The 26,999-nt window shown below is 47.9% G+C and overlaps 1 protein-coding gene across 2 annotated transcripts in view; it reads left to right on the forward strand.

Annotated features, from left to right (window-relative positions):
• The window catches only part of LOC127391619 (uncharacterized), a 95,746-nt gene that overhangs the window by 51,485 nt on the left and 17,262 nt on the right, over positions 1-26,999 (forward strand). The window contains exon 1 of one of the 2 annotated variants that reach the window (XM_051634558.1): positions 23,641-24,214. The exons of the other annotated variant lie outside the window; for it this stretch is intronic. The gene's annotated coding sequence lies outside the window, so the exon portion shown is untranslated. Of the gene's footprint in view, positions 1-23,640; positions 24,215-26,999 lie in introns of those variants that run through there. 2 annotated transcript variants of the gene reach the window in all.

Consider the following 26,999-nt stretch of genomic DNA (forward strand, 5'->3'; position numbering starts at 1 on the left):
GAGGTGGGTGTCTCTGCTGGGCATGGCTCAGCCATGCTGCTTCCACCTCCAGGTGTGTGCAGGTCTCTCTTGAGGCATCTGCACTGGAACAGTCTCATCCCTGTGACTCTGTCACTGAGGTGCCAGTTGGGTTGTTATTGACCCATGGTAGGGAAAAGTTAAAGGTAAGATGGGATGCCCATTCACCTGACTGGGGTTACTCACCTCCCTGCGTGACCTCCTTCAATACCCAGAAGTAGTTAGGTTATAGCATGCATCTTGTCTGTAGATGTTATCAGGGTCACACAGAAATTCACGTCAGCTTATGAGAAGCTGCCCTGACTTTGGGATCAGCCCAGAGGAGACCAAGGATTTGCAGCATTGTGCTGAGCCTGGATCCTCCTAGAGCCATGCTGACAGCACATGCAAATGACAGCAGCTCCTGAGAAGGAGCATTGGTGAGGAGGTTGTGACTTGCTGTGCAGGATATAGCAGTTCAGTGGTTGCCTCTTTTTCCTAGGAAAGTTGCATTTCAACCCCTCTGTTCCAGCACTCATGATCTTGGAAATGTGAAAATGGCATCTCCGAATTCCCAGCTGGTCCCCAACTGTTTTTTTCACTCTTCCTGCTATCTGTCCCTGCCAGTGAAAGAGCCACCCAAACTCGGCCGACGCATTTGGAGACTTCACTGAGCTCTTTTGGTACTTTTATCTCCTTTTTTCCTGTTTTTTTGCAATATGAAACTTCAGCTGTCCTTTCTGCATCAGTATGGCTTTGCTCTTGGCTGCTTTGTGTGCAAGTGAGACTCTGTGGGCTGAAATTACCAGCTTGTTTTCCCTCATCCAGGATCCCTTACACAGGTACTGGGTTTACAGCTGCTCTGCTCACAGAGGGTGTTCATCCCTTGCTGAGCTCTCTACCACCCCAGGAGGTTTGTGTGTTGCCATCAGCTTTTCCCTTGCACAGGGGTAAGTGGCACAGACAGTTGGAGGAGTGGTGCTGCTGTCCTGTGTTGTTAGCTACCAGGTCTCTGGGGTTTCTGACCCAAATGGTGTCACGGCCCACGGCAGGAGGAGCAACCCAGATATTCCCTGCTGGTGCCCTAGAATTTGAGTGGGAAAGGGCAGAGGGCTCAGGCTCTGACTCCCTGGGGTTTGCAGGTACCACCTGTGCTAGCTCCAGCCTTGGAGCATGGTGGAGGCTGGTCCTGAAGGGATGGAAGGAACAGAAGGGGCCAGAGCTTCTCCCAGTGCTCCTCTTGGAACTGGTCTCATGAACTGTTGCTCCTTGCATTCCTAAATTTCACTGTGATATTACAGAGATCCCTTCAAGATCACACAGATCACCTCTGTTCTTACACAACAGTGAACATTTTTGAACCCCTGTGAGATCCAGAGCTTTGCTACATGGTACTGGGACACCAATGACCACTGCTTTCCCAGAGAGGAGAGGCTCAGGTTGCTGCATCCCCAGGAAGGTGCATGTGCTGGGGACCCATTTTGTGCCCATCAAGGATGAAGTGAATTGGAGTGAGCAGGGTCATTTTGTGCAGTGGTGCTGGGGCAGGATGCAAAGAGCAGCAAGGCTGAGCTGCCTCAGTGCTCCCCAAGCCCTGCCCAGCTGGGAGGAGGGGGATCTGGGGCTCTGCTGCCCTTGTGCAGGGTACATGCTCACCTCAGGGAGCTTCTCCCCTGGTTGCTTTCCTCTGCTCTGGTTTTACCATCCTGTTAAGCAGAGTTGGGGCTGCTCGGAGGTCAGACATACTCTATAGACAAACCATATTAGGAGGAGATGGTATTCCATCTCTGCAGCTGATCTGACTCCAGCCCTGAGCTCTGGACAGCAGACAGGATGGCATTCATTTTCCTGTGTGACATGCGTGAGTGGGATTATTTGGCCTCCGTTTTGGCAGCCCTTGACATTTGCAGGCCCATCTGAGGCTCTGCGAGGCGTCCTGGCGCCTGCCTTGGGGCTGGGGCTGCTCCCAGGGCTGGGCCAGGGCCCAAGTGATGGGCATCCAGATGGAACATCTGGTGTTTGACACATGAATGGGGGTGGTGTCTCCACACTGAAGGACTTGTCTGTCTGGGGCTAGCACAGGCACTGCTGGTCCCTCGGGGGGAATGAAGCTGGAGCAGCTCGGTGGCTGCTCAGGATCAGGGGAGCTTCCAAGGGAGGGAGCATCCCTGCCTCCTGCATGGATTGTCTTGCTTGATCCCTCTTCCTGTGCACTGGGGTATGGACTGTTCTCTGGGAAGAGGTCTGATGCCTACACAATCTGCAGATACTCTACCTGCTGTCCCAGTCCCCTGGTAGGATGGCACTGTGTTGCTGGCTGACTGGATGGGGCTGGCAGACTTACTGCACTGCAGGGTGTGCAGCTGGGGTGTGCTCAGGAACAGCTCTTGGAGGTACAGCCTTCTGTGGGACTTCAGTCTGAACTACAATGTGGAAAACAACCACAACACACAACTACGGGTGCTTTTTCTAACACAGAAGTCACTGTCTTCAGTGTTACCACATCAGTCTCGGGCTTGAGCGAACAGCGTATCTGTGCATCAACATTTCTGCCAAGAGGGAGGCAGAGCAGCAGCTTCACTTCTTGGTTGTTTGCATGTAAACAAGGTTCTAATGTGCTCATTTATGAGCAGTGTCTCGTGCCAAAAGGCCTTGGTACAAATGCAAAGATGAACTTAAATACATTAATTTACAATATATTAAAGCTTTATGAGTCTGCTTTGCCAAATCCGTGCACCCCTCCATGTATTTACATGTGCAAACCACAATAGTAACTGTAATCAGACGAAACTGAACAGTGTTTTTCATCAGAGTACTGCTGCTGTGTCTCTGGAGCATGGGGTTTCAGAGAATTTACCCCTAACTGATTGCATTTACATGCAAACCTTATAATTAATTTGTTCTGCCTTTTTTTTTTCCCCTGCCCAAGATCTGCTGCCATTATTAGAACTTCTCACGTAACTGCTTGTGTCCTGGATCTGAAAGGTCTGGAAAAGACAAAGCATCCAGGACCTGCTGAGGTGCAGTTTTCCTCACCTCTTTTCTACTCTGCATCAAGAGTTCTTTGGGGTACAAAGAATTGCAGAGGACAGAGGAAAGGATGCTGGAAACCTTTGCTAATGAGCATGTTTTCTGTACAAGTGTGGAAAATCATGATTAGGCACTGGAATAGGTTGTCTAGAGAGGTTGTGGAAGCCCCCTCCCTGGAGGTGTTCAGGGCCAGGTTGCAGGGGCTTTGTGCAGCCTGGTCTGGTGGGAGGTGTCCCTGCTCATAGCAGGGAGGTTGGAACCTGATGATCTTTCAGGTCCCTTCCAACCTTAACCGTTCAATGATTCTGTGATTCACTAAAAGGTTCCATGATTAGGTGAGAGTGGTTTCATATCAGACATCAGTGGTGAGCAGGGCTGGTCACAGATGTGTCTCAGCTGAACGTGTCCCTGCACAGGTACTGTTGTTCTGGGTGGGAGAAGCACATCTACCTCCACAGCCCCTGCTAAGTCAGAAGCTTGTCTAAGCCTCAGTTGGGTTTGGGTGAGATTTAGCAGTGCTAAACTATTCCAGCAGTGCTGAGAGCTGGGTGCTGCTGATTCAAATAAGCTGGTGACTTTGCTGGCAGCCCTTTGCTCTTAGAATGCAGCCAGTGTGTGATTTGTGCAGCTGCCTCATTAAAACTTCTGAATCAAGCCACACTGCCAGATCATCCACAGCTTTGTGAAGACAGTTCCTCCCCCGCCTTCCCCAATCTGCACAGCCCCATTTACATTTTTATTATCGAGGTCTGAGATGTGCTATTAGAGCTTCTTTATCCTTTGACCTCCCCACCCTCCTTTTCCATTCCTGGAAGAGCTGCAGAGAGATTCATTACTCGGGGGAAGGCAGGCAGGCTGTGGTAGGCAGAGAGGTCATTGCTTCCCTCCAGATGCCAAGAAGAGCTTCTCTCTTACAAAAGTGCCTTTTGGGAGAACCAATTCGGCTCACGAGAGGATCTGGCCTGGGTAATATTTCACATTTTCCTCTGCACTGATTATAATCTGATCATCTTTCTGGCAGTGTTTTGAGAGTGCTAGGGTAGGGGGACACAGAAATTTTACTGAATTCTCTATATTGCAAAACACTCAAGATTAATAAACAAAAAGATTGCTGCAGAGTTTTTTCTGGAAGTCCTCCAAATCATCATCAGAAAAGCCTTGGGGAGCACAGCCAAGCTGAGAGAAACACCTTCCATGGGCCAAAACATGATGCTGGGCTAGAGATGAAAGTTTCCTTGCTGTCATTTGCCATTATTTACATTTTGTGCAGCACCTCCACGTTTTGGTCTGCAGGGCTGTGCTGTCCACACTGCTACTTTACAGCCTGGTTTGGTGTCCTCAGTCATCCTCTCCTCCGCAATAGCTGTACCCTGCGAAGGCTGTTCTGCATTTCTTAGCCCAGTTCCTTATCACTGGGAATTGGAGGATGTAGCAAAGTGTCTTGGGCCCAGAAAACTTGTGGGGGAAAAAAAAAAAAAATCAAGCTCCCACCATTTCCAGCTGAAGCTCCTGTAGTTGATCCCAGATGTTTTCTCAGCATGGAGGGCAGCCCACATCCTTGGCTCTTGCTGCCTCTGCTTGGTTGCAAAGATTTCTGCTGGAGCTTTCAAAAACCTCTCACAAGATACACAGATGAAGCATGAAAGGTTGTCTGGCAGCATGTAAAGAGCAGCAAATGTCATTGCAGGGAGTTTATGCCACTCCGAACTCGTGGTGGCATCTGCTATTCTGCACACGTAGGGCAGCTGGAAGGATCTGGGGGTGGTTACAGTCACTGAAAACTATTGCTTGTAAGGGTCACCTCTCTGAAGTAGCAGATGCTAATTCAAATTCTCCTTTGAAAAGCTGCTTTTCTTGAATAAATTATAGACACACACACCCCCATAATACGCTTTCTTGCTTACTCTGAGGAGCAACTTCTGTTCTTACAGGTGATAGCCCAGTCCTGACTTCTAGTGCCTGTCTTCACAAAGGAGACAGTAGAGTCCTTTTTTTCCCTCTTGTGACAATGTCACCAAACTCTGAACCAGAGGCCTCATGCTGCTGTTTCAGCCCCACCTGGGGCTGCTGCCCACTTTCTGCTATGCATCGTGTTCCCTCGAGTCTTTCTGGGGTGTCTCTTGACTAGAAGCATCCAGCCTCTCCCAGCAATGTGCTGGCAGAAGTCTGGCATCACCAAGCAGGGGCAGAGGCTTTGCCTCCCTCTGTAAGCAAAGCCCAGCTGCAGGGTGGGCTGTATGGCATGGATTCTCCAGGGTATGTGCAGCATCAGCTGAAGCAGCTGCCTGGCACAAGGGGTTTGGCCCCAGGGCTCAGCCTGTGGAGTCTTCTTTTTTCCAGGGTTGATGGCTGGACTCTTAGATCTTAGAGATCTTTTCCATCTGTGTGTAGGGTCATCTCAGTGGATGGGGAAGTGCCCTGCCATCCCATGATGGTGGTGGTGGCACTTGGTACCAGTCTGCAGTTAGGGCTGCAGGACAGGCTGGGTCACCCAATGACTGGGTGATTTGAGTGAGATAAAAAGGCTTGCTTCTCCTCAAAATCCATCAGTGGAGCATCTGCCCTCAGGTATGATGAGCTCTGTGCCTTTACCTCCCACACCCTCTGTGCTGCTGGGGGGTCCCTGCTGAGACGGATGGGAACAACTGTGCAGGGTACTTGAAAGAAAAAGGCTTTGAGCTACAAGCACTGCCAGAAATGACAGGTGTTAGTTAAAGGACTCCAAAGCATGTGCCAGTTTTTAAATAAAGCATTTTGCCCTCCACGGGTTCCTTCCTGTGATGAGGAGCAGGTAGCAGCTGCGTCGCCTGTGCAGATGAGAGTCTGGTGACACAAAAGAAGAGCACTTCAGCCTGCTACTGGTTTCTGCACTCAGTGGAGTTTTTTATGTCTTGGGTTTGTATTTTTTTCCCCTGATGCAGGTGTTTGCATATTTTGGCATTTACAGCCTGAAGAGCAAGGGATGCACAAGGGAGGCTGCTCCCTTTGACTTTCTAATAAAACAGCTGTGGCTTTGACACTGCTTCCAAAACCTGACAAAACCCCATTCTTAGCTGCACACAGCTTCAAAAGGCCACGACACACCTCAAAGGCAGCTCCCCAGCCCACTGGGAATAGTCTCTTTCAAACATAAAGATCCTACAAGGTCCTCAGACGTGCAGCAATGGTACAAAAATCCCCCCAACCCAGCTCTTCCCGGTTGCCAGCGCTGTTTGCTGGAGACTGCTTTGAACAAAATGGTTCTCAAGGTGGGAACACTGAAGGTCAGGAATACAGAGAGGTTTCTAGGGCTGATAGGATGCTTTTCAGCAGTTACCATTTTTGCACGTTATCTGTGTCCAACACAAATGATAGATCCTGGGCACCTGCTGCATGGGGTTGGTGGTTGTTGTGAGGCTTTAAACACCTCAAGTGTTAACTGCAAGCAAAACATCCAAGGATCTTAGTGACTTTAAGCTGCTTTTGCCAGCCTGCATGAGTCGTGCATGACTCACTGCAATTACATATCCCATAATGTTTTGCAAAGAGGCTCTTGGTCACCTGTGCTTATGCTGTCAGAGTCCCAATCCCCTTGGGACATTGTCCAAGTGTGGAGCCAGGACTCTGTGCCACTGCAACATCTGGCCTTGCAGCAAAGCAAGAGCTCCTTATTTCTCAGTTGTGCACAGAAAGCAATGGGAGCTGACAGCATTTCACTTTGCCAGGAGGGATGGACATCTTTTTGGTCTTGCTACCTGTGCCATGTGGCAGCTCTAGCCAGCAGTATCAAGCATTTCCCTTTCAAATTCATTTCCCCTTGACTGCTTGCCCTTCTCCTGTGCTGCTCCTTGCAGCTGGCTCAGCCAGCCTGTGCCTCTGCAGCACCACAGCTGTACCTGGTGCACACAGTGCAGAGGCCCACTGGACTGCTTTAATTGCCACAAATTAATTAAATTGCAAAGGGCCATCTTGGTCTTCGTAAGTATAGAGGAGCATTTGCTGCTGGAACTCTGTTATGCATGCAAACATAGCTGTTATTATTGAAATCAAGAAGCAAACAACTTTAATTTTTCAGTCAGACTTTGTCTTTACTCTCTATGTTGATTTGCACCTGCAGCAAACTGGGTAATTTTCCTCTCCTCCTTTTTTTCAGCTCATTTTTGAGGGCACTGGGTGGCTGGACACCACAGGTGATTCTGCCCACTCTGAAAATTGACCATTTACTTGGTTTCTTTTCTTTTAACCAATGATTGATTTGTGTGGTGACCTATGCTCTTGTCTCATGGAAGATGAGTTGTTGAAGAACCTTGCTGAATGCTTTCTGATAATCCAAGCAGATTGCAGTAATTATATTTCCCTTTACTACATCCTCATGGGCTCCTTCAGAGAACTCCAATCCTGAGGCAGAGCTTTTCTTTTGAAAACCTGTGCTGCCCTTTCCCCAGTATGTTTATCCATCTGCCCGTTCACTCTCTATTCTAGTTTCTCCTAATTCACCTCACTTACTGCTTCGTAGCTCCCCAGCTCGTCACTGAAACCCTTTTGGAAAACTGGCATCACATTAACCACTTTCTAGTCATCCACTACACAGAAAGCTTTAAGCAAGGAGTAACGTGCCACAGTTAATGCTGCTGCTGCTCTTTAGTCCCTGGGCTCCTGTACAGCTTTTGGGTGAATGCAGTTCTCAAGCTGGCATCCTTGCAATAAGTTCATACTGGAGGGAGATCATAGTCTGGTCTATTTAGTTTACTTCATTGATTGTGTGGCCTTTAACTCTGTTGTGAAAAGAAATCTATGTTTTAGGACACGTGGTGCACTACGCTGAGTGAAGAATGCTGAGACTGGGAATCTTGCTTTTAAAAATTTATTTGAATATATCAAGTCTGGCCTGCTGACCTCAGGTCCCTTCAGTTGCAATAAAGGACCTGTTAAAATGTACTAGAGGGCAGCCTTTGACAGCTGCAGCTCTTAACACATAATGCTTGGTGTTACCTGAGGGGCTTTAGAAAGTAAAGGAATAATGTACAGGAATAAAAATACTAATAATCTTCCCACTATGCAGAACATATTATTTCCTGCTAGGTCTGGTTGTGCCCAGGCTCTCGCTGTTCCAGACTGCCTGCTTCACAGTTCTTTGTTTGCTTTCTGTGATCATAAATCTGGTCACGAATCTGAGTGTTTCTGTGTCTTAACTCGTTTTTCCTAGAAGCATTTTCTGTAAATTCTAGAAAATAAATCCCTACAGGGGCTGTTGATGCAAATTAGCTGGTGAAGCTTAGTGAGGGTGAGGAGCTAATGCCTGCCAGCTGCCATGCCTGGTGGGCTGCATAGATCTGTTTCAGCTGTAATTAGGGGATAAGCCATGGAGGAGGGGCTCCAGTTTTAGCTGGTCAGGTTCAGGTTTGGGTGTGGCCATAGCTTGGGGAGCTGCTGAAACCTTGTATGTCAGGGGGGGACGGGACTAAGATGCAGCAGGAGCCTTAAAAGAGGAGGATGAGCATGGAAAAGCTGTAAGTTTTGTTGTTCCTAAAGGAGAGTGTTTTGTGTTTGTGCCCGGTGGCAGTGGGGCGAGAGGGTAGCAGAAGTAATAGAGGAGCCTTGTACTAAATTAAAACTGGGATTGATGTTTGAACTACTGTGGGATACAGGCAGTAATGCTGTAAAATCTGATCTACTTCATCTCTGCTGCTGAGATGCAGGTGTATAAGAAGCAGCAGCTGCAATGTAAGGAATGTATAAGTGACCTGTACCTTCCCCTCCATCTTCCTCATGTTCTAGAGAGGGTTAAGTCCCAAATCTGTTTTCACTATTTGTCCTACTGCTTCTCCCCCTTGTGCTTTGCTTAAATTTGAAACTGTAATGGATTTTATGAACCGTCTCAAATTATTCCATTTCCTTCCTGTAAGGAGAATTGTTTTCCTTTCCTTCCCACCCCTCTTGTAATTGCCCATATCTCATACATGGCTGTTCTGACCCAATGGGTGCCCTTCCTGGGTGGGTTGGGGGATGGAAAATCACAGGCTGCAGTGAACTATTGCATTGTTTTCTCTCCATGTGCAAGCAAGGGAGATGGGTCTGTCTTACCTCCCCAACAGCTGCTTTTCTGTGCGTTGGGATGTCCAGAAAGAAGCAGGTTTGCTCAATACCCTTGTGTGTGTACTCCCCTGGGCTATTTGGTGATGAAGGGACAGAGAGACAGATCTGTGGTGTAAGAGGGGGAGGTAGAAGGGCATCTGGAGTGGAGAGGAACAAAGTGAAATGGCCTCAGCCTCTTCTGAACCTAAGTAATCTTGTTTTTATCTTCTGCAGTCCCTGCCTGTTTCCAGGTGATTACACTGTGTTCTGAATGTGGGGGGGGGAAAATCAAATGGGCTCTTTTTGGGATTTCTCCAGTTCAGAAAATTGTTCTGATGTCTATGGGCTTCTCTAAAGGTTACTAAAACACACCCAGACTATGGTGAAACCTTGAAATGAGGCTGTTCATATGGCTCAGATTTAGTCCATGGGGGCCATGGAGCCTGGTGCTAGGGATATGTGCATGCACAGACCCCCATGACCACCCTTGTGCTTCTAGCTTGATGGTCCAGGGGAGGAGAAAAGACTTGTCTGAACCAGCTAGACCAGGTAGTGTGTCTGTCCTTGGCTGTTCCTGATGGTGGGTGGAAGAGAAACTTCATGTTGTTTCTCACAGACGTGTCTGTGGGATGCCCCCCTTCCTGTTGCTGTGGCACCAGTTTGTGGTGAGCAGCAGGAGGGAGCTCTGAGCAAACTGGTGTGTCTGGCTCTGTGCTGAGCACCGGTCCCCAAAGCAGGACAAGATACCAGTGTTGTGTGGTGCCAGCTACCCCTGCAGCTCATTATAACCAGTTAATTTGGGTGCAGGTCTGCACTGATGTGATTATGCTGCTTCTGGTCCCCAAGCAGGCTCGTGTGCTCTGTGCAGCATCGTGGTGCTTTTGTGGGGCTGCAGAACACTGAGGGGTCTGTGAGCTGTGTGTAAAGAAAGGAGAAGGAAACTACAGGAGGAAGGAAACTGAAAGGAGCCCTTGGGAGCAGTCACCCGGGGTGAGGAGCTGTTGGACTTGATGTTATCTGGGCTGCTTGTGTGGCAATGAACTAGCTTTGGAGCAGGGTGGACATAACTCACTAAACTGCCCCAGGGCTGCTGGGCAGCCCACAATGTGCTGCTGTGATGGGCAAACTTCCTGGGGGGAGAAAACAAACAAGCTGAACAGTGTGGTACTTTGGCAGTAGCAGCTCATGGATCATAAATTTGGAGGTGGCTGCCCCCTGACCTGCAGCTCCTTCTGATGCTGGCTCTTACCAGCACAGGCTCCCAGCTGGGGGCTGGGTGATCTGCCCAAGTCCTCCTACCACTGTCCCTTTGGCCGTGTCACGGCAGTGGGGGGGCTGTGCTGACATCTTGGGGAATCTTCTCTTGTTGCTCAGGTTAATAAGCCCAGCACTCAGTTGTGTGTGCACTGAATAACAGCATAATCAGTGACCAGTTCTTTGCAGACAGCTCGGTTGTGTTATTTATAGGTATGAAGTAACAGACTGTCCACGAGGGGAACTAGGCTTGGCTGTCACCATGTGGTACAACTTTGTCTTGCAGAAGCCTGCATGCAGGTATCTCTCTTTTTTCCCCCTTCCCTCTTTCCAGCAAAGTTGGCTGAAAAGTGCAGTTGGTAAGACTTTGACTTCAGAAAGACAAGTAGCTGTCCCAGGGGTATTGACTTCCCACCTCACAGCTGGCAACCATACTATGGTTCTTACCTCTTGGTCTGAAATCCTTCCTGTAGTTACACTTAAATCACTTCAGCAGAGCAGTCCCCACATGTCTCCTACTTGTTTTCTTTCCATGCTCCCTACCTACAGATGAGGTGAAGATGACACAATTGCTACTTTCCAGCTTGGAGATTCACAGCTCTCAGCTCTCCAGCCAAGTCAGTCATCAACTCACATGCTGCCTCCAAAATCTCAACCTTCTCCCAAGCCCATTAATAAAAAAGCTAAGAAATGTCAGATTAAAGGGGCTCATTTAGTTGAAAAATGTGATTCCTTGTATTTTCCATGGTAAAGATTAATTGAGATAAGAGCTTTTTAAAGCTTTTCTTCATGTTACTTCATCTGAAGAAAAAGGGTCTTTTGGATTTAGCAAAAGATTGTTTCTATTGAAAAGAAACTTTCAATTTCAACCTTTCTAATCCAGAACTCTTAAATGTCTCGTTTCCCAGTTCTCGAGAGATCTCAGCAGTCCAGCTTTCCACTCTAGTTTGGGGTAGTAAGTAATTTCTTAACTTTGATGAGGAAAATCATCACTTAGCTCCAAAAAGGAATTTAAACCAGGAAGAAAATATCTTTATCTACTCTCTCTTTTGCCTAGTTCTTGCTGATGAGTATGTGTGTTTCCTGAACCTAAACAACATTTGTATCTACAATAAGATTCATGTTCTTGCTTTTAACCTGTGCAGTGATGTTTTCATTTCACTCAGCAGCAGCTTCTGCCTCGTGCTTCCCAGCGTGAGCTGTATTGGCTGGGAATTGAGTGGTTTTCTCAGCATTAGCTCTAACCAGGAGAATGCTCCCATAAAGATAAATTGGTTTATTTAATAGCTTTAATTGTTGGGGGGGAGGGTTGTGTATACAGCCAAATACAATTGCTATAAAATATTGCTTTCCTGTTTCCTCTGTGCCTGATGGATTGATTGTACTTGAAATGCTGGAGCTCCGAGCTGTGTGTTTGGATGCTGGGAGGTGAAATATCTGGGATGGCATGTGTTTGGGAATAGATCAATGTGTGGGGCAGCTTTTCTGTCCTGAACTTTATCAGTGTTGTGGAGACCCCACTGCTCAGGGGCTGTGGTAATGTCTGTGTTGTGCTTGACAGAAACTGGTCCAATGGATGTGGAGGTTGTGGCTGCAGGTATCTCCTGTTGATGGAATGAGGGAATAGAGCAGTGAACTTTGGAGCTGGAGGAATGTGGGTGGGATACCCTTCCCATGGCTTCCCCCATCCTTGTGCCTGGAAGTGTTTGGAACAGCAGGACTGTGGTCAGATCCCTGGCCAGATCTAAGGAGGAAAGCATCATGCAGGACTGCTTGAGACCCAGCAGAGCCACCTCAGTGCAAGGAGCACAGTTTTTCTGCACCTCCTTGTATTTTGGGGACTGGGTTGTGTATCCCAGTCCTGCTGGACCAAGCCCCCAAATTCCTGAGCTCTCGGTGCTCTCTAGAGCCAGCCTGGCAGGGTAGGATGAGGAGCAGGGCAGCTCACACACCTGAGTCTGTCCCAGCTGGCTTTACTGATGGGATTAAAACAGGCTCTGACCACAGGCTCCAGCTTTCTGTGGCAGCACTGACAGGGATCCAGTCCCTGGTCTCCAGTTCAGCTCTGCAGGTGTGTTCCCTTCTCCCACCAGGCATTCTCCCTTCCCAGTTCCCATAGCCACCTTTCAGTGTGCACAGCATTTTGTTCCCCTCAGCATCGTGTGTCCCGGTACAGCAGAAAGCTGCGAGGGCCTCGCTTCTGGAAACAGCTCCCCAAATCCAGTTCTTCCTGCCCAAGTCTCTGGGCTGCTCTGTGTATCTGTGAGGATGATTTTTGTGACAGCAGAGTGGGCTCTCTGCCAGCTCCTCCGTGCTGGGCTGTGCTCTGTCCAGCTGCTTTTCTCTTTGAAGCACAGATGAGAGTGATGGAGCCAGGGTTTGGCTGGCTCCTATAGGGAAGGTGTCTTGGCACTGACCTGCATCCAAGGCAACGAGGAGAGATTACACAAATGTATGCTCTGCAGGCTTCTACTAGCAGAGAAAGAAAGAAGAAAATGGGATTTTAGAAGATTTCCCCCTATATTTCTAGTTCTACTCTGTTAACACCTGTTGGACCCTGTTGTTGCTCAGAGCAGCAATTTATGAAGAACTGTTGTCTTGACCAAAGTTCTAATCTCTGGGTTCTCAGCTAACCTGAATGCTTCTCCTGACTCTGGCTCAGCTTTGTGTTAGTATTTTTCAAACTGCAAGTGCACCAGGCAGCAAAGGCTTTTATCTCTTTCTGGTAGCCAGCTCTGAGCCTGTGCTCACACTCTGCGGTTGAAACAGTTTGTATTTTCCTTCTGTAAGGGTTGGTGCTGCTTGCCCAGGGGCTGGAGGACGTAGGAGGTTTGAGCCACCATGCACGCCAGGCTAACTAACTGCTGTCAGCTCCCTTGATAGCAGCCCTGGGATCATCTTGAAGGTTATTCTTGGGTGTCAGTGCAGATGACTGACTCAGAGGACAGTCTTCCATATGCTGCAAAGTGATGTGCCTCACAGCAGGCAGTTCAGAAATGAAGTTCCATGATCTCTCTTAATAGTTTTTCAAATTGGGAGTCAAACCTCATTCGCATCAGGCCAGACAGCAGCATCTCAAGGTGTTTGTCATGTGGTACCTCTTTGTCCTCTCAAAAGTCTGTGTCAGATCACAAGGGCACCAGTCTCTCCCTGCGTGCTCCTTACACACGTCAGAGCTGGGATGTGCTGTTTGGATTGGAGTTTATTACTCTACTGGGGATAGTCAGGGAAGAGGAGGAAAGCTTTTGATTTAGGTTTTGGTTCTTTTTTGTCTCTGGGTTTCTCCTGATACTGGGGCTGAAGAGTGAGCAGTAGCCAGGGAGAGGTTTAGCATCATGCAGTGCAGCTGTTCCTGCTGCAGGATGCAAGGCTGGCTGAGGAGTCAGGAAGGGGTGCGGATGCTTGGGCTCCCAGCTCTCCAGTTTCCTAGTTCATTTAGATGCACAGACAGGGGAGGAGAATTACTTCAAAGCCCTCATCTCTCCTGACTGCAGAATCAGAATGGGAAATGGAAATCTCTGAACCCTGAACTCTCACCAAGACTTTCTTGGAGTGAAGGATGTGGAGATATTCCCTGTTTTGCCTCTTCTGGGCTGAGCTCTTGAAGGGGCTCATGTCTCTCATATTTTGAGAAGATGAAGATTTTGCACATTATGCTGGGGATTTAGCTACAGGCTGCAGCTGGGTCTTAAATGTTTTAGGGAATAAGAGCTGATATTATTTAGAGTGAGAATCTGGCATTTGAGCAGGTGCAGGAATGGTGAAGTGTGGCTGCCTCCCCAGAGGGGCTTAGGGAAGCTTTGCTGGGTTTGTGCTGCCAGCAGAGCAGAGGCTGGGAGGAGGGCTGGGAGCCCCTTGTGCGTGTCACGGGGAGGTGATGGCAAAGTAAGAAAAAGCTACTTAAACTGAAAGATTGTTGGTTCCTAAGTAGGTGATGATTTGGGGGACCCTGGGGCATTCCTGCCTGCCAGAGCAGCTGCTCAGAGAAGATTTTGGGGACCAAGCCTGAGCTGCTCTCAGGGCTAAGGTTGATGTATTTACAAAGCGGTTGTGGGTGGTGTTTGCACTCTCATCGTCCCCCTAAAATTCTCCTCAAGGGGGATGGCCTTGATCTCCCCTGAGTCCATGGGCTTTATCTTGGTCAGAGACTGGGCAACATCCACTGGCCTCTGCCAGCTCCCTGTAGGTGTGTGGGGAGCACTGCTTCCTGGCTGCCAGGCAGCCTCCCTGGGCCAGCACTGGCCTGCACCCAAGCAGGAGTTTGCTCAGGGGCTGCGAAGTCCCCGTGTCTGCAGGCAGAAGCTGTGCTGTAGTGCTTTGGGCTGTGAGGAGCTTTCCAAGAAGATACTGTCTCTTCCTGTCACAGGTCACACACAGGCTTTAGGTGAGTGACTAGTTTTCTCTGTGAAGAACTAAATGGCTGCAAACGAGAGCAGCTCCATGGGTGCTGTGTGGTTTGTAGCCTCCCTCCTGTATCAGGTTGTGCATCATTCCCCAGCCTTGTACCTCCCATCCCAAGGCAGTCAGCACTACTCAGACCCAGAGCTCTCCCTGCACTGGGTGTCACTTCCATGGAGAAAGGAGCAAACACAGCCATTCTCGTGCCTCCAAAATACACAGCTTGGAAAGCTGTCTCTGTCTGGAGCTCATCTCTGTCTCTGTGAATCTTGGCACGTTTGAGTAATTCCTTTCCTAGGCTGGGAAACCTTAATCCAGGCTGGGGGGGGGGAAGGAGTGTAATAGGAGGTGGATCAGTTTTGGGTTTTTTTTCTTTAAAGCTGTTTTTTTTGTTATCAGCACATGCCCAGCAGTGGTGCTTTCTTGGGCAGCAGTAATTTTCTCATTGCTTCCAGCGTAAACCTGCCTGGCATCTTGATGCCTCTGTTCAGCAGCTGTGAGGCATCCTATGGCTTTTGGGGAAAATGGGGAGCTGTGAGGAGTACTCACATAATAGGACATGTTTACATGAGTAGTGGAAACCAAACCCCCCATATCATCTCTGCTTCTGTGTCATTCTTCTCTGAAAGGTCTCCAGGCTTCTATAACAAAGTTTATATTTCTTTGTTAACAGATGAGAATTTTAAACCTGCTTCTGCCACAACTTCCTTTTGTGACCTAGGGCAAAGAAGTGATTTAAACTTATCTGACAGCAGCCTCTGTGCAACCAGTGGGAGTTTGGGCTGGTTGAGAAGTTCCCTCATGCTTCCCTGCAGGGAGGAGTTCCCTGGGAGAGGAGGAAGGAGAAGGCTCTTGCGGCTGATGGCGTTTATGCTGAGCTGATAAATGATACTGAGTTGGTTTTAGTGCATTGAAGTTGTGCTGCTGCTCCTCAAGCCAAGTAGTGTAGTATGGTCTTCAGCATCGTCTTCAGGGACCTCATTTAGTAATTGCTTAACACTCACTGTCCTCATAACGGGGTTGGGAATTGCAGTTGTCAACAAAAACATCCCATACTTCGCTGATGAAAAGGAGCAGAGGCTGTGATAAATGCTGGGATGGGCTGCCAAGGTCAAGAAACCTCTCTGAAGCCTTCAGCCAGGATCCTTGCAGTCAAGACCAGTTCCCTCATGAGCTGGAGCTGCTCAGCAGGAGCTTTGCTGGAAAAGGTCCGTGGTCCCAAGCGCCAGCAGGGCTGCCACAGAAATGAGTGGCATCTTCCTTGGCTGAGCCAGACAGCTGTTTTATTGAGACAAGCACTGGTTTTATGTTACATCCCTGCTCTTGGACTAGATTTTCTGTGGCTGTCAAAATGTCAGTCTTTGAGGGGAAGAGGGGAAGCGAGGAAAATGGCTCAAGTTTTAAAAACCAAAGCAGCAAATGCAGAATCCCAGTCAGCTCAGCTCAGGAAGTGTTTACCTTTAAAGCCAGTGGGAAAACCTTCAGAAAGCACAGCAAGGCAACAGAACAACCGCACAGACAAAATCTGTTTTCTCCCCAGTGGCAATCTAACCACCACCAAGGGAATTCTCTAGTTCAAAGCATGACTCAGGCTGGGGAGGTGCAGACCAAACCAAAGCTGGTTAGAACAGTGCAACTCATGTTTCCTCTAATGGCAGCTTCTAATTTCACCTCCTGTTTTCCCTGGAAAGCAAGTAGAGTCTGTTTCTTTTGGATATAGCATGTTTGGGGGATGCCAAAACTTTTTTTTCCATTTTCTTTCAGCTTTCTATTGCATTTAGATGTGCAAGCAGCACTGGGGCTCAGTGGAGGAGGCTTCATGATCACAGGTTGTGACAAGCCTATGGGGCTGCATGTGATTCAGCAGCATTTTTGTCTCTGGCATTGACTGGCTGTGTTTGGTGGGCTTGTGCCTTGGGAAGAAATCTTGGCTCAGGAATGAGCTACAGAGCTGGAGGGAGACTCAGGGCATTTGAGCACTGGGATGGTGTGGACTGATACTCAAACTGTCACGGGCTGCAGTTTCACAACTGTTGGTGTGCTCCTCATTGAGAGTGGGCTCATAGCTGAGTTCTTCCTGAACCATCATGAGTGATGCTCTGTAGAGCCAAAAGCCTGCTGCTTCAGAGATAGTCCCTCAAAACTGGCTCTCTGCATTTTAGGACCATGACATTTGGAAATGGTCCTGGGTTTTCTCTATGGTCAAACTTGCAGTCTCTCACTCATCTGGTCTGTCCTACTGGAACTCTGCAGTTCACTGGATGGGGACAAAGAGAATAACAAGCACAAAACAAACTCTGCACCCAAAGGAGCTGGAAGGCTTCTTTGACCTGTCCTTTGCAGGAAGGAGGGTACTGGAGTTGGAGGTGAGGCCTGTGAGGCCAGATGTCCCCTTTGCCCTTTCTGGGGAGCAGAGCTTTTGGGGGGAAGCAGGGTGGTGGTGTTCAGCAGAGCGGGAAGCTGCTCCCTGAAGCCTGTTGATTTGGAAGCATGCTGCTATTTTAAAATTACTCTTTCCTGTGGAAATATTCCTTCTGTCTTCTGAGTTGCCAAAGGAGTGATTGCATTACTGTGAACCTCTGCTGTAGCCAGTGGAGAGATAAAATTATCTGGTTCCTCCCTTGGTCTTCTCATATTCACTGTGCAATGAGCAAAGTGGGGCAAGAATGGCTTTACCTGATTGTGTGTGCTCTGTGACTGCTCTTAGCTTAGCTCCTTAGACTAGATACATCTGCTAGATGAGTAGCTGTGAACAAACATCAATGGTCCTGTGATTAGCCTGACAAATCTGTGCTGCTGAGGTTTTGCTGTATTGATGTGGGATAAAATGAAAGCTAAACAGCAAAAAAGGGGTGTACCTGAAATTCATGAACAGCTTTTTTTTGCAGCCCTGTTAGCTGGCACTTTGTGGAATCTGGATTGTCCTGCAGAAGGCTGTAGGATGAGGTGCTGTGGTTTTGGGATCGTGTTGCAGAAAGTCTTTAAGCAGATAAAGCTGCTTTGATGGTGCCTTTCCCAGGGAGAGATGCTCTCCAGTATCCAGCAGAGCTTGCAGCCCTCGTTCCCTCTTCATGCTGGTCACCACAGTCCTGCAAGGCAGCTCAGTTTGGGGGGATGCTGCAAGGCACTGCCTGGCTAGGACTTTGGTATGCCCAAGTGGGACTGGAAGGGATGTAGTCTCTGGACTGTGCATCTGCTTTGGAATTAATTGGTCATTTTGCCTGGCTCAGCTCCTACGGGTAACTAACCCTGTTTGTAGTTCATGGCTGAGTGACCTGTGTGTTACAGCGTGTGGCTGTGACCAGGATCCCACTAAGAAAGCCCTGCAAGGAGATGGAATGAGAGAGAATCCTTCACTTGAGGCCATGTGAGACTTGCTGTGATTGAGACCTCTTGAGCAGAGCATTGTGTGAGGGTGAATCACTTGGGAATGGCTGCTGGGGGGAGAAAAACCAAACCAGGCAGAGGTAATGCCAGACTTCTGGAAGATGGTGGGAGTATAATGGTATCTCATTATAGGCATTTGGGAAATGGCCTATCTCTGCATGCACTGTCATCTGCTTGGTGTGCTTCCTGGGCAAAAACCAGTCCTTTGGAGAGCTTAGCAAAGAGAATGGCCTTTGTTCCTTAAAATGGAATTGTCTCACCCCACTGTGTGCCCAGGGGTGCAGGCGTGTAAACGTTGGAGCTGGTTCCTGAGAAACATGAAAAACATTCATCAAGCCATAAGAATCTTGGAAGCCATGAACCATTTAGTGAGTAGCTAATAAACTGAAGCAAAACTCAATATTTTATTTTATTTTTTCTTTTTAGTGAGAAAGCCCATGCTTGTAAAAATGAGAACTTCTGTCTCTTCCAAAATTAATGGCTCTTATTTTCATGAACTGAGGATGTTTTCCATAAGGTGTGTGGATATTTCACCTTTCCACCTCAGCACACTGTTCTGGGCTCCCATCCCGTGTGCCCTCCAGTTCACCCACCTGCAGACATCTCCTCTCTGGGTGTTGTGCACAAGGCCACAGGAACAGCCATTGCTATGGAAGGAGCTGTCAGGAGTTTACCATCTCCGACGTGCTGTAGCACTCAACATGCTGCACAGGTTTTAATTACTTCTTGGTGATTAGTGGTCCAGAAAATCCCATCAAACCAATTAAATGATGTGCAGCTGACTGAAGGCTGCTTGCAGGCTCCAGAGCTTGCAAAGCTCTGTCAGTCACTGCAGGCTGAGGATTTTCCCTGGCCTGGGCAGCTCCCACCAAGGGGAATCACACATCACAGGAGAAGCCTTCAGCTTTTTGCACCATCCTTGTCCCTTGGATGAGGAAGAAGGCAAAATGGTACAGGTGTCATGTCTCAGGGGTGATTGATTTGTTTCATTGGTTTCTGTTGTTGAATGTATTTGCATTATGTTTGGCCATATTAAAATGTGTTTAAGGATGAGCTCTTGGGCTAGGGGGAGACAAGCACTGTGGGAAGGGGAAGTGGGCTGATTTCCACAGCCACCATGTCACTGTGGTGACAACTCAAGGGTGCAGTGTCTCAGCAGAGCCTTGTTCAGGGACATCTGCCCATGCTTGTGTGTGAAGTGGCATTGGGTGTCACATGTAATGACTCATCTCACCTGCCTTAATTGGATGTTCCCAGATCAAGTGCTACCTGAACTCTTGCTGCTGGGTTTAAAGATCAGTCAGATTTGGCCAGGTTGCAAACACTCACTTCCCCTCAGCTTCATTTTGCAGGCACTCTGTAAATGATTGATCTAATTTGTTATTTTTCAACTCGGATAGTAATTGCTTTGTCTGGATTTAGTAAAGATGCTGTTGTTAGTAGTAGCAGCAATAATATTTGCTCTGTAAGAGCTGCCCCACCTCTGGGTTGAGGACCTATGGTGTGTGTGCTGTGGCTTTTCTGATCCCTGAATTGTTGCATGTGCTTCTGCTGTTCTTATGCAGGAGGTGCCAGAAGTGACACTGCCCAGCTTGTAGTAAATCAGCCACTCAGCCTCTTCTGGCCTTGTGCAGTGGAGCAGCAACTGGTGATGCAGTTGAGATTATTACCAATTAAGTATCCAAACTCATTAAATCTGACTGTCTTCCTAAAAAAAGATCTTGTTTTCTGCCTGTAGTAAGATTTTCAGAAAAGAGCCTGGACTGTTCTCCTCCCATGTGAGTGCTGTGGGGACATCACTGGCCTTGTGATCAGCTGCCATGACCTCTGCACTTCTGAGAAGTGTTACTTTAACTCGGTGTTTAACTCTTTCCAAAGTCTTGACCATCTAGGGAAAATGAAAGTAAAACCATGAGATGAGCAGGGAGCTGGAGCTTGGGCGGTTCTTGTGAACACACTGATTTTAAAAACACCTGAGGGAGGTGCTGGGGGTGTGAGGGGCCCGCAGCATGTTCCCTGCCGCAGTGGTGTTTGGGTGAAGGAGAAGCAGAGCTCTGACCTCTTTGCAGACCTGTTGCTCCTCCGTTCCTGGTGGAGTCTCCAGAACAAAGCTGCAAGTTCCCAGTAACGTGGCAGAGAGCCGTGCGGGTGTTTTGCCGCTTGGGATTGCTGCAGCGCCCGTGGGCGAGGCTTGGCGAGGCAGCACCTGGGCGGTGAGCAGGGCTGGAGCAGGGCTCTCTCTGGAGTCATTCCTCGCTGTTTCCTGCTCCCAGAGCCGCAGCAGAGCGTGAGGGGGGTGTCCCCACCCCGGGGGGAGCTGGGGGCCGTGCTGCCCCGGGGGGACACAGGGGAGAGATGCTGAGCCCTGCTCGGGGGGCTTGCGGTCCCTTCGCTCGGGGGGCCCCAGCAGCCCCCAGCCCTGGGGAGCCTCCCGCTGCCTCGGTGCTCTCTCCGGTGAGGCAGGGTGGCCACCGAGTGGCTGATGCCGGGACTGGCGCAGCAGCTTTATTCTTTTAATCCCAAACTCCTTCGGGAGAGGATGCAAAATCCAAGTCCTGCTCTGCAATGACAGGCAGAAGTGTCAGGCCAGTTAAGGACGAATTCTATTCCAGTCACTGAGTCAAACTAAAATTAAGGTGAATATCAGAATTTATTTTTTTTTTCCTGTGAGAGTGACAGAGCCCTGGGCCAGGCTGCCCAGAGAGGCTGGGGAGTCTCCTTCTCTGCAGACATTCCAACCCCCTGGACACGTTCCTGTGTGATGTGCTCTGGGTGACCCTGCTCTGGCAGGGGGGTTGGGCTGGGTGATCTTTCCAGGTCCCTTCCAACCCCTGGGATTCTGTGATTCTATGATTAATAGCTGAGTGTTAGTTTGTTTCTTCTTTCCTGTGCTTGCCCAGGGAAGTTTTATCTTGTTTTTCAGCAAGGTGATCTTCAGATCTCTGGCAGCAATAGCAGTGGAATAAATGGTTTGGGGCTTGGGAGATTCTACCCGACTTTTGGAAGGAGCTGGTTAGTTGGAGCAGCACTGGTGTGGGAAGAATGGGATGGGAGGGTCTGGAAGTGAGTTGCTAGCATGGGCTGCAGTCCAGAGGCCCAGCTTGGTTCCTGCTCTGCCTGAGGTAGGTGTTCAGATCTGGTATGGATGGGTGCTGGGGTCCTTAGCAGAAATGCCCTGGGCTCTGGAGTGTCTTTGCAAGGACAAGAAATGCTCTCATCTGGAGGGACTTGGTCAGCAGCTCTGCCACCTCGGAGGGGAGAGGTTTTAGCTGAAAGACTGCTGAAAGGGGAGCTTTTGAAATGTTGCTGCTTCTAGTTAGGTTTAAAATAAAACACCTCCTGTGATGATGAAAGCACTGTGATAAAGGTATTTGCTCACTGGGAAGGAAAACAGAAGCTTTGCATTTCCTTTCTCCAAGCAAATCAATTTAGCGGCTCTTTCTGTGAATGTCAGGCCTTGTAGATACACCCGAGGCTCTTCCGGAAAGTTAATATTGGGTTTTATAAATCACATTATCTTGCTCTGCAGGAAACAGACATCTATTTGTTTCAGTTTGCTCCAGCTAAAAAAAAAGCTGTCATCCAAGGAGAAATGCAGCTGAATGTAATCCCTGTTTGTTTTTCTGCTAGATGGTGTATTCTGCTCTGCTTTCCCTTCATGTGCCCTTATCTGATCATCAGGGCAATTTGGACTTGTCCCCAAAGTCTGATGAGTGTGCTGGTCCTGCACTTTAGCTGGGGACAGTCACAGGCATCTGCAGAGTCTCCTGGACCCCTGTGAAAGAAGTGGCTGCTCCATATTGGTGCTAATGATGCCTTCTGGTGCTAATTAGTTCTCCGAAAAGCATTGTTTCCTGGCATGGTGGGAAATACTGAGCCATAGGCTGGGATGATTTGGCTCTGGAGGAACTATTTAGGAAGACAGAAAGTTGATAAAAATCACTGTGTTACCCAACAGGCCAGAAAATTGTTATAGGACATAAGGGCTCTGTAAACATGAAAACTTCACCTCTGAAGAAGCTATAGGAGGACATTTCCCTGTGGTGGTGGTTTGTGATGGCACCTTTTGGGTGATGTTACTGATGCCTGAGTGCAAAGTGCACTTCCTTCACCTCCAGCAGTGGGACCTGCAGCTTTGTCCTCCTGTCACCTCCCAGGGCAGAGGGTGACTTGTCTGAGCTTCGAAGCAGTTTTTAAAGTGCAAAGGTATGGGAAGGCCAGTTTGAATAACTACAGTCTTAAATGATCCTGGCATGGTAAGTCATGCTGGAGGAGAACAACCAAGCTGTTGGTGCAAGGTCCTCCAAGATGGTTGAGCCTGTGCTGCACTGAACCACATTATTATCAGGGGTCTTTTAGCTCAGCTGGAGCAGACAGATTATTAATAACCTAAAATACTGCAGCCAGGGTGGAAATCCCCATCATCTGCACAGCAGGACTACATGCAACTCCCTACAAAATCCCACTCAGCAGATGGGCAGAAGTTCAGCTGTTGATCCATTTTTCCAGAGAGGAATTTGTGACAGATGTGACCCAATCCTGTGATCCTCTATAGCCCATCAGTGAGGCAGAGGCACATAAAACTCGTTTCTAAACTACTTATTGTGCCTCATCTGCCTGATGTCCTGAGATCTGTTTGTGCAGGTCCCTCTCCATGGCTTCTTGGAGAAGCCCCATCTCTGCTACCTTCACTCAGGTCCTTGCTGGGGCTCTGACTTGCACAGCCAGGCCAGGACCCTGCCAGCACTGTGGCACATGTAGGGAGTTAAGCTCCTGAAGTTCCAGCTCTGCTGTAATATCTGCTGCAGTTTTGTGCAGAAGTGCCTAGATTGGGGATTGCATTTAGACAATGTTTCTTCAGATTTAAAAAGCTTTGGTGCATCTGTTCTAGTGGAAGGTGTCCCTGCCCATGCAGGGGAGTTGGAACTGCTCGATGATCTTTAAGGTCCCTTCCAACTCCAAAAATTCTGTGGTTCTGTGATCTGCTGTTAGGGTGGTTAATGATAATAATCTCGTGAGCTCATGTTCTCTGCTTCCCTTCCAAAATATTTGGTGTGATGGTCATAACTATAAAATTTAAAATAATAAACAACAATTGTGCAATAACAGCTTCTGGTTTCTCCTCCTGGAGCTGCAGCAGAGGCGGGGTTCAATACTTTACTCCTGGAAAGGAATGTGACTCCCTGAAATAAAAGAACAGCAACAGCCACAGTTTGTCAGTTCAGCAAGTCCTGTCCTCCTGGGGGATTTCAGAGACCTTAGCACGTCCAAAAATGTCTTCTCACTATTTTATGTCACAATGTTTGTTTTCTCTCCTCTTTTAGTATTTTAAAACAACCTGAAACAGGAAGCTGTGTTGGTGCTGGTGTTACTGTGTTACCTGAGAAGTCAGAGGCCTGGTGAAGGCAGCAGCCTGCTCTGCAGAGCCCCTGGGCAGCTCCTGCCTAAGTTGATGCAGAGCAGTGTCCTGTGGCAGCAGCCTGCTTTGTTGCAGGATTTCTGTTTCATTGCCAGAACCACAACTCCATCAGCTTCCTCTGGAGGGGGAGGAAGGGAGGAAGTTCTCTAGCATGAATTTGCCTGCTTGGCAGCCAGCATCGCTTGATCCTTTTGGAGCTGGAGGGGTTTTGGCTGTGTTTTTATTTCTCCCTTTCCCAGCCCTACAGTAAGGATGGAAATCTTTCAGAAAAAGAATACAGTGATACTTATTTGTTGCAATGGGCAGGCTTGACACACCTCTTTTATACCTGGGGCAGGTCTAGACTACATTGGGTTCTGAGTACTGTGAGTCTTTTGGCTCCTGCAAAGGTTGTCCTTGGATACTGGGAAGGAAGATCCCTGGCTGAATGTTGGAAAACAAGTTTGTGGGTAGTTCTAACCCACTTGAGAAGCTGTGGCTGGGACTGAGTGCTTTCAAGACTGCCAGTTTTAATTCTTTGCAGCCCTAAGTGCTCCAGTTTGTGGCACTCATCTCCAGATGTGTTCTCAGCAATTCAAAAGGGATTATTTCAAGATGACCTGAAGGCAATACTTGGTGTCACCATCCATCCTTCCAGGTCATCATGAGTTCATCTACTTTGACAAGCAGGACTAAGTAACTAACTACATTTTTTGGTTTCACAGACTGGTGAGAAAAAATGGCATTTATTCCTGGGTGGGTTATGGATGTGTTAAGCATAAAGAAGGATGACAATGATGAAATTATTTCCAGGGTCTTTTTTTTCTTTTTCTTTTTTTTTTTTTTTGGAAGTTTCCGTGGAAAACCAGATCTTGTTTGGATAATGTCTGCAGCAAATCCGAGTTGTGCTAGTGGGAGGGATGGTCCAAAGAAGCCCTTAGGAGAATTGATCATGCTCTGCCATAAAAGTACTGCATAAAATGCTCTGCCATAAAAGATTCATTTTCTGGAATGAATCTAAAGGAAATGTGGGTTTTGAGGTCCTGGCTCAGCTCCCAACTGAGTGTTTATGTTGCTGTTGTTTTGCTGCAGTTTTGTGGTATGAATTTCAGTGACTTCTGGATTTGAACCAACTTTCTGTTTGACTAAATGAACTTTGCATACATTCTGCATGTTTCACAAGCGTGATTTAATTATGTGTACTAAATAGTATGATCATTTGTGTTTTTGTGTGGAAAACCTAAATACAGTGTCTCTTGGCTAACCCCATTGCTTCCTTCCCTGTATTCTTCAAAACCTCAGGGCTGTTTGAGTTCAGTCCCTGCTGTTTCAACCACTTAATCAATTTTTTCCCCTCATGGTCTTCTGATCAGAAAAAGGAACAGAGTTAAAACTTAAGCTCACTCAGACCTCTTTACTTTAGAGATAAAGAACATCTTGGCTTGGCACCTTATGAGACCAGATCAGCTCTGCTGGCTTGTACTAGATCCCAACACCCCATCTCTAAGAGTGACCATCCATCTGCAGGTGCCTCAGCAGCCAGCACACCCCTGGGCTGCATCTTCTCGGCAGGCAGCAGTTAGACACTCCCTGAGCTGGAGTTCACATGAAAGCTGTAGTGTAGTGAGTAGTTTCTGGGCTGGTGCTCTGTGCTGTAGCAAAGGGCTCTTGCTTGTTCTAAGCATGGACAATAAAAGCTTCTGTGAACCCCATGTTCAGAGGTGACGTTCCTTATTTTGTTTCTCAGGGTCACTCACAGCTTCATGGTCATTTGCTTTTCTGAGCCCTTCCTCCTGCAGCCCACATTTCATCTGTTGCCCAGCTTTACATCTTTTTGAGATCTATGTGATCCTTCTGGAGCACGTCCTAACATGCACACAGATGTGGATACACAATGGGTTTCATTATTTTGTTCTGTATTTCCCTCCTGATAGCCCCTAATTATTATACCTTAATTCTGATGTCTCTGTCTTGAAGGGCTGATAACTGATGGGGTTCTCACTGCTGAGATGGGCAGATGCTGTGTTGATACCCCACTCTTTGTCCTTTCAGTTCCCTGAAGGCAAAGCTTCTCTTCTGCTTCTGCCTTCACATACATGACCTGGATAATACATGACCTGGTACATCTTATTACAATGTTCCAGTACTTCAAGGGTGGCTACCAAGGTGATGGAGACTCCCTATTTACAGGGAGTCGCACGGGGAAGACAAGGGGTCATGGGCACAAGTAGCTCCTGGGGAGATTCCAACTGGACATGAGGTAAATTTTTCACTATGAGGACAATTGATCACTGGAAGAGTCTCCCAAGGGAAGTGGTAGATTCCCCCACATCGGACAGTTTTAAGTCTCAGCTTGACAGGGTGCTGAGCCACCTCATATCAACTCTAGTATTACCTAGAAAGGTTGGACCAGATGATCCTTGAGGTCTTTTCCAACCTGACATTCTGTGATTCTATGATTTGTATGATCCCTGCTTGGTGAGCAGCCTTGGGGAATAATGAAGCCCTGAGTTGCTGAGCTTGTGCTGCCTGAAGTCGTGTTTCTCTCTGAAACTCAGATGTTTCCTGGGTCACACAATTGACAGGACTTCAGCTAAAAAATGTTAGAAAGAATGACAGCAATGGGGCAAACAGGTGGTGTGTCAATAAGTGAGTGTCCTGAGGGACTGGCCTGTAGTTTGCAAGGACCTGATTGTGCCTTATGGAAGAAAAACAGCTCTGCAGAGGCAAAGATAATGATACCTCAAGGAAACATGGAAGTTTATCTTGGATTCTTGACTCTAGTGTGAGATAGGTCAAGAGCACAAAATTCCCTGTCTTTTGTGCTAGGGATGAAATTATTTCCTCTGAGATAAAGAAATTCATATACAGATGAACCCTGTTCTTACAAATGGCTGAATTAAGAGCAGTTGTGTCAGATGTGAAATATGAATCATACAAGGAAGAATTCTAGAGGATGTAGCGTGTCCTCAGACTGTTTTTGTTAGTGGTAATTGAGGAAGAGGACATGAAACTCTGTGCATGGTCTTGGGGTGGATTCCCTGGCTTTGCTCTTTGAGTTCTTCCTACTTTTCAGAGGCAATCTGCTTCCCAGTGTATTTTGTACCAGAGGTATCTGGGGAAGGTTTTGTCTGCAATGTTACGTGCCTTTTGGTTTTTGTTATTCTCCGGGCAGTATCTAGATTTAAACTCCTCAGAGGGCTTATGAGCAGCTTTGAGATGCCAGGGAATGTGTCAGCTCCACCTCTGCCTATTAAATGTTCAATTGCATTCTTCACTTCAGAGCAATAACACAACTGTTTGTGTAAGCAGACTTGTTTTGCAATTCTGTAGTTTTAGTTCTGTGATAGGAATGTCCAAAGCTGTGGAAGCTGCATTTTATAGATGCAGGCTTCAATGGGAACAAGTTGCTTGGTTTCTAGAAAGTGGCCGAGTAGGCTGGGAAGTACTGAGTGTGACACTTGGAAGCTATCTTGGAGGC

Source organism: Apus apus, chromosome 17, assembly GCF_020740795.1.
Source record: "Apus apus isolate bApuApu2 chromosome 17, bApuApu2.pri.cur, whole genome shotgun sequence".
NCBI classification, from domain to species: domain Eukaryota; kingdom Metazoa; phylum Chordata; class Aves; order Apodiformes; family Apodidae; genus Apus; species Apus apus.